We start from the raw sequence: 12,257 nt of genomic DNA on the forward strand, positions 1-12,257 counted from the left end.
TAGGTTGAAAAACACGAACACAAAACAAGGCCCAGCAAACAGGGGCGGAAACTAAAACTAAAACCTATACTGGGAATAACTCGGTATGACTATGACAACTATGACAAGAAAAACATGAACATGAATCCGAGGAGGTGCATGCGAGAAACTCTGATGAAAAAACATGAACATGAACATGGACCTAAACAGAATCAGGAGATAACCTGAAACCCGGAATAACGTGAACGGAGGAAAACGCACCAACACTGCCCAGAGGAAGACAGCGGACTTAAATACACAGAAGAGAAAGGAGGGAAGTGGAAACACAGCTGACACAAATGAACCTGACACCACAGGGGAAGCAAAATGAAACACACTGAACATGGAAACACAACCCTTTCATAATAAAAGACGAAACAAGGAGAGACGTGGACGTGTGATGGGCTGAGTTGCCAAATGGCTGGTAGGCTTTTAGCTAGGCTTTAGCTTCAGCCAAGTGGAAGCTAAATTGGCTAGTCATTCATATGTAAATTAGGTTGTTACCTGAGAATTCTGGAGGGGAGTGGGGGTGTGTGAATGATTGCTGATTTCTAACTGCCAACTGCCTCTTTGTTTGTCTGGGGGGGAGCTGCTAAAAGCGGTGAACTTCCTTTTGTGTTCGTCTTGATGCATTCTCAATCATCCAGGAAATTAAATCTCCAAAAGTCACCAACTTGGAGTGGTTAGTTTCCTGAGCCACAAGGAAACTTGTGTTTCAGTTTGCCATCTTAGGGAGAAGGAGGATCATCATAGTTTTGGTGGTTGTATAAATTAATAATTTGTTTTAATTAAAAAACTTTCCCTCTGTCATTTCCTGAGTGTTTCAAAATAAAAGTCCTCTCTTTCATGTTTTGAATGTGAGGCTGTTTCTGTGATGCCTTCAAATCTGTTTCAGTTTGCAGATTTTTACATTTCAGACCCAAAGTGACTCAAACATTTACTTAAAAGAGGTTTTTGTTCGTCTGGGTTTTCCTGCTCAGCAGCTCTAAACAGGCAAAAGCAGAAACACACAAACAGAAAGAAACAGGAAAATATGTGTTTCTGTGAACAATGCAGCAGCAAAATGAAAGACCAGGATTTATTTTTAATGATTGACCAGTGTTGGGTAAGTTACTTTAAATTAGTAACTTAGTTACATTACTAGTTACTTCTATCAAAAGTAACTCAGTTACTTCAAGTTACTCGTTACTTTCAAAGTAACTAGTTACTAGGGAAAGTAACTTTGGTTTTACTCAGAATTCTCTTGTTAATGTGTTGCTTCCATAACTTTGCCAGTCTTCTAGCTTGCTTACCTGCCACAAGTGCACTGTGCCACCTACCAATAGAAAGGAAAAGATAATGTGCATATTTCCACGAGAGAAATCCCACGCCTGGACCGCCGTTGACCGCCACCATGATTCTAGCCTACGTCACAGCCTCATGTGCGCCTTTTACATCCAACACAAAAACTGCAGTCGTGGTGCTGTCGATTGTACTCAGAACTCGGAAATTCTGCCTTCTGAATAGGAAGATGGAGGTAACACCAGACTGCAGATGAGCTGCATACAGGGCTGGACTGGGACAAAAAAATCAGCCCGGGCATTTTGACTAGAGACCGGCCCACCATTATAGCAAAAATCCTAAAGCCTTTGAATGAAAACAAACGCTGTTGTGACAGTGATGCTCACTGTCTTGATGGTATATATGCATCAATCTATCAATCGTTTGTTGTAAGATTCAGATAATGATTTTTTAAAAGCGAGACATTTTAAATGAGAATAAGATAGAAAAGTATTTCCTTGTGCCCCCCTTTCCCTGTTAATGCCCTACCTGGCCCCCCTGGCAAAACTTTGCTAGACCCGCCCCTGCACAGTTACCAGCTGTCAGCTACCTAAAAAAGGATCCTGGTGTTATTTGTCTCTCAGAAACAGTTCATAACTTCCCTTCAACTCATTCATGTCACCTAAAAGGTAAACCTGTTTCTCCATCACAGCTCTGATGATTCAGTAAGGACATCTCCTGGTTTCATCTTCATGTTTCCCTCTCACCACGTAACCAAACCGACATCATGACCAGCAGCTTTTTTGCAGCTGTGGCTCCAGCAAACATCAGCTGACACTAGAAATTAATATTAAATAAATTCTAACAACAGCTGATCAAGCTTAAACGTGCTGCTGTTGTTTAACGTGAACTCCGCTGGTTTCCTCTTTCTGATGCAAAGTGGGCGATAAACAAACAAGAGAGACGATCAGCTGATCATTGATCAGTTTTCATGATTGAAGTAGAAACAGGAGAGGGAGGGGGAGAGAATGAGAGAAGAAGAGGCAGCTGTGCAGCAAAGACACAGAATAACTCCAGCTTTGTGCCTTTTTCATTGTAGCTGAATTACGGGACTAACTGTTCCTTTTCACCTCAATAAGAAATGCGTAATATTTTCTCTGAATACCAGATGAGACGGTTGGCAATTCTAATAACTTATGAACAAAATAAAGTTCAACATCATTAACTTCATAGCACCCACCCAGCTGTATAGAAACTCTGTCATGCTAGCTAGTATGCAGTACGGAAAAAGTCAGAATAACAAAAATAAACTCCACCTAAACTTGGTTTATATCTGACCCAGAGAGACTGCAGGTCATAACTTCTTACCTGAAGTTCAGTTCACACTTGGACCGGCGGCCGCCTCGGGTCTCTTTTCCTTCTGAGTCCCCCTTTCCCTCCTCCACCTGCTGGCTTCCACCACTTGCTAATGTTACTGAATCTGTGGAAGCTCCGCGATAGTCACCACACGAAGTAACGAGTAACGAGCCTATCTAAATCCCAGTAATGACTAACGCGTTCCTGATTTTAGCATAATAACTAGTTACCGTGCTCGTTACCACAATAATAACGTAGTTACTGTAACACGTTACTTAATAACGCGTTAGTCCCAACACTGTGAATTTACAAAAACATTAAATGATCATGTTTATTTTCACATCAATGTTCCATCGGTCCTTCTTTTAGAATAAGTTTAGAAATGAAAAATACTAATAACACACCAGGAAAAAGCCAACAGCACGAGTCCTGAAAGGCTTAAAGATAAAATAAACGCACAAAGAATGAAACAAAAAGACACAAAACCTCAAAACAAGAGTGAATTAAATCTGAGCGACACACAAAGATGCTAAAAGCCCCAAACATGACCCTGCAGAGGTGAAGGTCACAGTCAGAATCAGCGCCAGAGAACCGCACAAGGACGGCCTCATTGGTCACGGCTGAGTTCATTATGTGATGGTAACAAGCTGATTATTACAGAACAGGAAACACACGTCTGCTCATCAAACACCAGCTGCTGCTGCTTTTATCAGTCTGACAACAAAACCTCACAAGAAAGAAGTTTTTGTGAGTTTGCAGCGTTCCTCTAAACTGAAAACTAAAACAGCCTGAAAATGGGAACACGCACCCACACTCGAGAGTCAGGCAGCTTAAATGTGTTTGTCTTCATCTGTAGTTACGTTTCATTGGCTGGAAATGTGCTAACTGGAATCATTCATGAGTCCAGATGAACAAAAACAAGTGTTTACTGCTCCACGCTGCACGAATCTGAATCAAAATCACTCAGACGCGCCCACGTAGGCATTCCACTAAAACCATGTGACCACCTTCACCTTTAAACCTGTCGTGAATATAATTTTAGACTCTTCACTTTATTTTGAAAGAACAGATTTGCAGGAAGTGCGGCTGCTGCAGAAACTCTTCACTTTTCACTGGCTTTAATCTTGAAGGTTTCTCCAGATGTGGAACATTCATGCTAAACATTCAACATCTGACGACCGTCTCCGTGTAAAACACTGACAAACTCAAACTTTATACGGTAACTGACAGATTTATTCCTCCATTTTCAGGCATTTCACAATGAACTTGGATTAGTTTGATGATTTTATTCACGTCGGTGAATAAAACCAGCAAAGAGGCTGATTCCTGCAGAGGAGGAGGCAGAGTGGAGGAATCTGCAGGTTCTGTCTCTAACACACAACCAGAGCTTCAATCATAACGAGCACATAATAAAACCATGATCCCCCCTGATCGACTCTTTTAGCCTGTTTCCTCTGGATCGAACAGGATCTAACAAACCCCAGCTTCTGCTGGGACACTGGTCAGCATGGGAGGAAAAAGATGGCTGCCGTGTTGCTGTTTCCTTTCTTACACCAGCGTTATACTTCCTGTATCTGTGGGTCTGAGTTTTTAATCAGAGGATGAACTTAAAGCTTTCAGTCTGCTCTACAACCCACCACCTATCCACACGTCTGCTAAGTGGACTGGAAATCAGTAAAACTTCTACCAGACTTTAGTAAATATTGCATTAAGATGAGCAGACAGATTTTAATCTCAGCATCGTGCACACAGATTTTTCAGGACACTGGAAGAGTTCCTGCCGTGGATTTAGATGTTAGTGTTGTGTGGATGATCCCATTCTGTCATCTTTGTGTTACTAACACTGATGCTTTTACACTTTAGGACCCTCGAGACCTCTGCTGCTCAGCCGTCCTGATCGCTGCCTCCACTTTAACCAGAGGCTGTAACCTCTGATCATTTCACCTGCACCGGCAGTAAAACTCTTCTCCAGAACCAAACGTGCCATAAACCCGTCACAGCTTCATCATCAGCTCAGTCTCAGCAACATGCAGACGACCGAGCAGCAGAAACTCTGCAGGGAACGTCTGAAGTCTGTTCTTCAGTTTTCCCAGCTCACTGTTTATTGAACATGAGACAGAAAAATAACTTCACCATTAATGTGAAACTTTTATTGCCTGTGACATATTTGCAGGAAGTTTTCATGCTGTGATTTAGTGTCACAGCCATAAATATCACACAAGGTAAAAACTACAAGTCCCAGCATCCTCTGTGTTTAGGGAGGAGCAGTGAAACAATGTACATTTCAAATTCCTTTAATTTTAAATATGTTTATATTGTCTATCCTGTAAAATAGTCAGATGTCTATTCATATTAATGTACAGAATTCACCTGCTTGCTGCTACTACTGTACATTCACCCAATATATATATATATAATGTTCTTCCTCTACCCCCCCAATTTTTGCACATGTCGAGGAGCGTGTCAGGCTACATTTCACTGTGTGTTATACTTATATAACTATGCATGTGGCAAATAAAGAACCTTGAACCTTGAACCTTGAAAGTGAAAGTGTTGATCCTCCGTTCAGAGCAGCAGGAGGAGGAAGGTGGAGCTGATGCAGGTGAGTGTTAACATGAATATGTTTCTTCTTATGACATAAAATAATTCCACACTGTTCGTGTCTGTGGGTGAAACGTGAGGCCGGTCGGCTCCTCTGAGCGCTGGTTTCCTGTAAGTAGAGAGGAAGTGAGTTTAGCTGAGAGAGCAGGAGGAGAGTGAGAGCTGTGCTGAGGCAGGTGAGTGTTAACACCGCTCTGACATTACTGTGTCTCTGTGGCGGGAACAACAGGCTCCGTCAGTGGAGGCAAAAATAATCAGACTTTGGTTTTTCAAAGGAAACTACTTTATGTTGGGAGAAGCCGCGCGCTCATTGGATAACGGCTTGTCAATCTCAAGTTATTAGCCAATGAGCGCGCAGGTTCACAGTAAGACCCGCCCTTATCACGATGTCTTTTAAAAACTAAAATGGCGACAGAAACTTTTTTTTTTTTTTTAATTAAACTTTATTTACAAACAACAGTATAACATACAAGGCACCATAATTAATCCGATTATGTTACATCCTTGGTTGAGCATCAGAGGCGGAGCCAGATATTTGAAACACCCGGGGCTTAGCCCAAAGATTAGTATGCATGTGGGATTTTTTTTTTTTTTTTGGGGGGGGGGGGGGGGGGGGGTAGAAATGACTGAAAGATTAATAGGCTCTGTTCAAAAAGGAATGACTTCATATAGGGTAAAATCTATATCACATGTGCAGGACACCTTAAACGAGTTTTTTAATTAAGCAGCAAGGCAGAACAAGGTCAGGGCTGTATCAAGACACGAGGACTAAACCCCAATTCAACCAGACCCAGAACTGATCCAGAATTAAAACAGGACTACAACAGTTCAAAATCAGGACTACTGAGGACTTAACCAAGACAGAACCACAATCAGAACTAGATGATAGCACTAAAAATCATCATAGACCTGCACTACACTTGTTTTTTAATTCTACCAAAGTCCACTATTTAGATTGAGAAAAGTTTATATAATTATTTAGCCTTGTTGTGCGAACAAACCTGCAGAACTTAATAAATACAGAATTTGAAAAATAACAAACCTAAAAAGAAACACTAGGTACGAGATACATGAGGACCTATGATACGCTGATACTTTTGGTAAACGACCATGTGACTAACATGCGTGTCTCACCTGCTCTTGTTCATCTGTTCTGTCCTCGTTCTCCTCTCTCTCCCTCTTTGTGCTGACAATCATCAAATATACAGTCGAAACCAGATATTTACTCTTCAGATAAAAACACTTTTTTAATTGTAACATCAAATCAGACAAAATGTTTATTTTTTTAGATTGATAAATATAAAAACATATTTGTTAACTTTAAGAGTACAGAGAGAAACTATCTGTATTTCTTAATAGCAAATGGCACCAAATTGTATTCAAACTGAGCCACACTTATGGAGCTCCACAGTTCTTTTCCTGGTGTTTTGGTTGACATCTCTTGATGTTCCCATGTCACAGAAACAGGCTCTGTGTTTTGACTTATATGCATCCACAGGTGTGCCACCAGTTTACTCACATGGACTCTACTAACCTATCAGAAGCTTCTTCAGCTCAGAATGGAATCGTCTGGAGTTTTCTTATTAATTAACAATAAACTTAGTGTATATGTACTCCTTAATATGATGAAAGTGATAATAAATAGACAGCTCTGTCTCTCTTTATTCTGACATTTAACTAATTCAAAAGATATTTCAATATTTATCTAAAACAAAAGTTTAATCTAAATTGATGTTGTACAGTAAAAATGTTTTATGTTTTCTCCCTAAAGTGTAAATATCTGGTTACAAATGTGAATATCCTGCTGTGTACTGAAATCCCTCTTGTTTTGCATAGAAATATACTGAACAACATACAAAGCATAATATATAAAATAACATCTACCTGAGTTTTTTCTTTGAAAGAACCCTCTAATGTCCATTCTTATATTTCAGTACATAACTGAAACCGATTTAGTCGGGGAGGGTAAGAACTGAAAATATGAAATAAACACACGTAAGCTAAGACTCTAAAAAAATAGCATTTGTTCGGCTTTTCATTTCGCCATTTGTTGATTCACTTGAAGAGCGAGTAACGTAATATTGGTCAAGTGATCAGTTTGATATCAATCTTTCGTGATGCACTGTCATATTTACATTATTTGTACAGTACGAATGATTTTCTTTGGTACCTGGTCAAACTTCAGCTCTCCTTAGTATGGCTGGCTCCGTTTCTCCAACAGCGCACTCACTGCTGGCAGCAGCTGCCCCGCCCCCTCGCTCAGTCGCTTAGTGCCTGAGCTCGGATCATACCAATATCAGGGGGGATTCACGCACAGTCGTAAATTCCCACAGTGTGCACTATGTGCTTCGAATATTGTGTGTACTTTTTGTTTTATACAGTTGTCAGCCAGGCATCTAACTATGAAAAATTACACTCCAAAAGACCCCGGGCTTCTGACAAAACAACCCGGGCTTAAGCCCAGTAAGCCACCCCCACGCTCCGCCCCTGTTGAGCATTATAGCAAAACAAACAAACAAACAAAACGACCAAAAAAACAACAACAACAACAACAATAAGCACAAAGCAGTCATTGAAGGACTTGAACCAAAGGCAAAAAATAACGTGCAAAAAAAGGGCAGTCGTGATTATAAAATAGGGAGGTTTTTTTTTTAACAGATTAAACTCTTTAAATAAAACAACAAGTTTATGAGCTTTCTTGTTATTCACAAGTTTCAGCGATTTAGCCCAGAGTCTAAAGTCATTCAGCCATCTGTTTATACATGGTTTAGCTTTAAAGTATCTGCATTTGTGAAGAAAAAATTTTCCCATTAACAAAATCGTCCTAATCAACAGGTCAAAATCTGCATTCTCAGCAAGTATTCCAAATTTTATTACTGTCACTGTCAAATGTGGCAACTGAATTCTCCTGTCCAAAAATTAGTAGTAAGTCCATCTGTCCCTGGGGACTTGTTTAATGCCATTTTCATGACCACCAAATCCAGTTCCTCAATTTTAAACTCTGAATCCCACAGATCTTTGAAAGGCTTGTCAATACATGGGATGAGATTATGAATCTTATCAAAGAAACTATCAGAATCAGCTGCTGAATATTCTGAGGAGTACAATTTGGAATAAAAAGTGAAGACTTCCTTTTCAATCTTTCTGAAATCTTTACATTCAGTCCCATTTATCAACAAGCTTGAGATTAGATTTCTCTGCTGTCTACACTTTTCCAGCTTACTAAAATATGATGAGTTCTTTTCTAGTGATGGGTCGTTCGCGAACGAAATGGCTCTTAGAGCCGGCTCTTTGAAGTGAACGACGGGAGCCGGCTCCTTATTGGGAGCCGTGGGGGGTTTTTTTTCTTTCTCTTGCCCTCTCACTAACCTTTTTCGCTTAATGCCACACCTGAGCCTTGTGTTTGCGCTGAGCAGAGGGGGGAGGGAAGCAAACACAGCTGTGCGTTTGTGCCCCTCCCGCCTCTGCTCAGCGCTGGGCAGAGGGGGGAGGGGCGGTAGTTACACTCACAGCAGCAGTAGAACACGAACAGAGCAGGAGGGGGAGAGAGAAAGAGAGCAACAACAAGAGACAACGTCGTCAATTTAGAAAGGTACAGTAAAGAAAATGAGTGAAGCAACCAAGAAAACAAGCAAAATCTGGAACCACTTCAATTTTATTGACAGTACAAAGGCAGAGTGTAGAGTCTGCAAGAAAAGAATTTCATATAGAGCTGGCTCCACAAACAATATGAATAGGCAAGCAGGAAGGCTCTCTCCCAAAAAATCATCCCAGGCATATATGAAAGAGAACGTGCATCACTGCAAGAGAGGGTTAAAAAAGCCACAGCAGTGTGTCTAACAACTGACAGCTGGACATCCCAAACCACCACATCCTTCTTGTCAGTTACGTGTCACTTTATTGAAAATTATAAAATGGTATCCTGTCTTCTGGATTGTTTTGAGTTCAGTGACAGACACACTTCTGAGAACTTAGCAGAAGAGCTGCTCAAAGTGGCAAAAGAGTGGGATGTGGAAAAGAAAGTGGTTTGCTGTGTTACTGACAATGCAGCTAACATAACAAAAGCAATTAAAATCCTGAAATGGACCCACCACCCATGTCTTGCGCACACAATTAACCTTGTTGTGAGAGATGCTTTGAAGGTGATGAAGCCAGCTGTGGACAAAGTAAAGGCAATAGTGGAATTTTTCCACAGGAGCACAACAGCCACACACAAGCTCAAATCTACCCAACAACAGATGGGCATGCCTGAGCTAAAGCTCAAACAAGAATGTATCACAAGGTGGAACTCAACCTTTCATATGCTAAAACGGATTCTGGAGTCCAAGGATGCTGTCATCTCTACCCTGGCAGTTATCAATGCACCGGTTGACCCTCTGAGCCATGAGGAATGGGAGGTACTACAGCAGGCATGCACTGTTTTGGAGCCATTTGAGCAGGTCACCGTGGAGATCAGTGCAGACAGGTGAGTGTGCAAATGTTATTGCATTATTATTATTAGTAGTAGTAGTCGTAGTTAGTTGCATTGCTGGTATGAAACGTAGATTAGACATGATCATAAATAATAATATACTGCTGAATTTTAAAAAAGCATAATTTTGAAACTTGTTATGTACTCTTTTTCAGCCATGTCACAGCCTCCAAAATGTTAATCCTGTGCAAGGGTCTGCAGAGAGTGACAGCTGAACACCAAACCAGAGTAACTACTGGAAAAGTGAAAGAGTTGGTGGATGCTCTCTGTGCATCCATGGACAGAAAATTCCACAGAATGGAATATAATGCTGTTCTCTCTGAAACCACCATTCTTGATCCAAGATTCAAGAAGCTGGTCTTTAATGACAACAGAGCGGTGGATGAAGCTCTTCAGAGAATAACTGCAGCAGCAAGATCCAGCCAACCAACTCCACTGCCAGGGAACCAAGAGGGAGAAGAGGCAGAAGAGGATGAACAAAAGGAGCAACAAGCATCTGCTGTTTGGAGGTTCTTTGAAGAACGAGCAAATAGAGACACTACCAGAAGGAATCCCTCAGCAGATGTAATACTGGAAGTGAGATCCTACATTGATGAGCCCCTTTGCCAGAGAAGTGCAGATCCACTGAGCTGGTGGGAGACAAAGGCTTATACTTATCCACGTCTTACCCAGGTGATGACACGGAGACTTTGCATTGTAGCAACATCAGTCCCCTCAGAGAGAATCTTCTCCAAAACAGGACAGATAATGAATGACAGAAGAAACCGGATCAGCTCCTCAAAGCTAAGGCACTTGATATTCCTGAATGCCAACCTTTCCGTCAATTAAAGATCTGGTTGTTCATGTTTTCTTTTTGTTTTGCATATTTTAATTGATATTTTATTGTGTTGTGGTTTGTAGTGTTTTGTGTTCTTTCGTTTTGAATTGGTTTAAAAGGAAAAAAGCTGAAAATTTAAAAGGAAAAAAGTTGAATTGTAAATAGTTGGTTTTTGTACTTATAATTTTTTTTTTTTACATTTTGTGTGCTGTGAATAAATACAAGAATATTTATATGATAAACATTTATAAATAAAAAAGACATTTTTTACATTAGTAGTTCATTGTGTGCATGATTTTATATTGTTGTTAATAATAAATTACTTAAAGCAATAAAACAACCTGAAGAGCCGGTTCGGAGCCGAAAGAGCCGGCTCTTTTTAGTGATCTGAGCCGAAAGAGCCGGTTCTCTAAAAAGAGCCGGAAATCCAATCACTATTCTTTTCACCTGCCTCAATCCACTTGGCTCTCGATCTTATAAAGGCACCGTGGGCTTTCTCTAGGTAAAGATCGTCCAATTTAGTTTGTAACTCCATCAATTTATTCTTCTCTTGCACGTTTAGTTTTTCTTTACTACAGCACTGAGTTATTTCACGAAGTAAATTACTTTCATATTCCCATTTTTCCCTGTTCAGTTCTTTGCAGAATTTTATAGTGAATTCTCAGATTTTGAATTTAACAAATTCCCATTTCTGTATATTACCCACTACTGAGTCATAATTTTTTATATCTGTAATTATATGTCTAATTTTATCACAATACTTGTCCTTATTTAAAAGGCTGGCATTAAATTTCCAATATCCTCTGCTACTACGTCTCATCCTTGTTGGTTCTAAGACAAGATCAATGAAACAGTGATCAGAAAGGGGTGCTTTGGAGATTTTAGATTGTGAAGTACACCTCAAAATGTCATCGCTCACTAACCAATAATCAAGTCTTGACCTGCTTTCTCCATTAGGTTTAAACCAAGAATAATTCTTAACTCCAGGATTCAAACTTCTCCAAATGTCTGTAAAATTATTATCACTAGAAAAGTTCTCAATAATGTTATTCTGTTGCCTCCTTCCTAAGCGAGGAGGCCATCTGTCCATCCATTCATCTGGTGTCATGTTCCAGTCTCCTCCTACTAGGATGTAATCTGTGGGGTACATAACTTTAAACTCTGAAATAACATTTGTTAGATTTTCCAATAGACTTTTATTTTGACCCTCATTATTATGTCCATAAAGATTTGTAACAATTAGAAATATACCTTCGCTCTTCAAGACTGCAGTTAACCAATGACCCTCACTATCAGCTTTATATGTTATAATCTCCCCTGGGAACTTATTAAAACAAATCGCCACACCTCCAGATCTGTTAGATCCATGACTGAAAAGAATCTTGTCTCCCCACTGATTAGCCCAAAAGGTAGCATCGGCATCCACAGAGTGAGTTTCTTGTAAAAACAGACAATGACATTTTTGCACCTTGCAAAATAAAAAAAGTGCCTTTCTCTTAACAATTTCCTTCAAACCCCGAACGTTTAATGAACCAAAAGAAATTTTTGAGTGAACCATAATAAGAATATGCTAAGAAAATAACTTTTTTTAAAAAAGAAAAGAAAAATATATAAATATGAGTTTAAATTGTAACACTTGTCACCAACTCAGTGACTAATAATCTTTAACTTTAAGTAGAACTCTTTTGTCCCATTAATAATATTCCACTGTATACAGTCTTACATCAAGTCTTT

General features: G+C 39.9%; 1 protein-coding gene and 1 long non-coding RNA gene across 2 annotated transcripts in view; one reads left to right on the plus strand and one right to left on the minus strand.

The window, feature by feature from the left end:
* LOC309701491 (NACHT, LRR and PYD domains-containing protein 12-like) overlaps positions 1-12,257 on the plus strand; it is a 341,726-nt gene that overhangs the window by 276,364 nt on the left and 53,105 nt on the right. The window lies entirely within an intron of this gene.
* LOC309701591 lies at positions 5,225-7,789 on the minus strand. Its single transcript, XR_014275150.1, has 4 exons — positions 7,406-7,789; positions 7,120-7,207; positions 6,370-6,421; positions 5,225-5,344 (listed from the first exon to the last, which is right to left on the minus strand). It is a non-coding gene; the product is annotated as an uncharacterized lncRNA (long non-coding RNA).

This window comes from Aulonocara stuartgranti (assembly GCF_965226115.1).
Source record: "Aulonocara stuartgranti genome assembly, chromosome: 23".
Taxonomy (NCBI): domain Eukaryota; kingdom Metazoa; phylum Chordata; class Actinopteri; order Cichliformes; family Cichlidae; genus Aulonocara; species Aulonocara stuartgranti.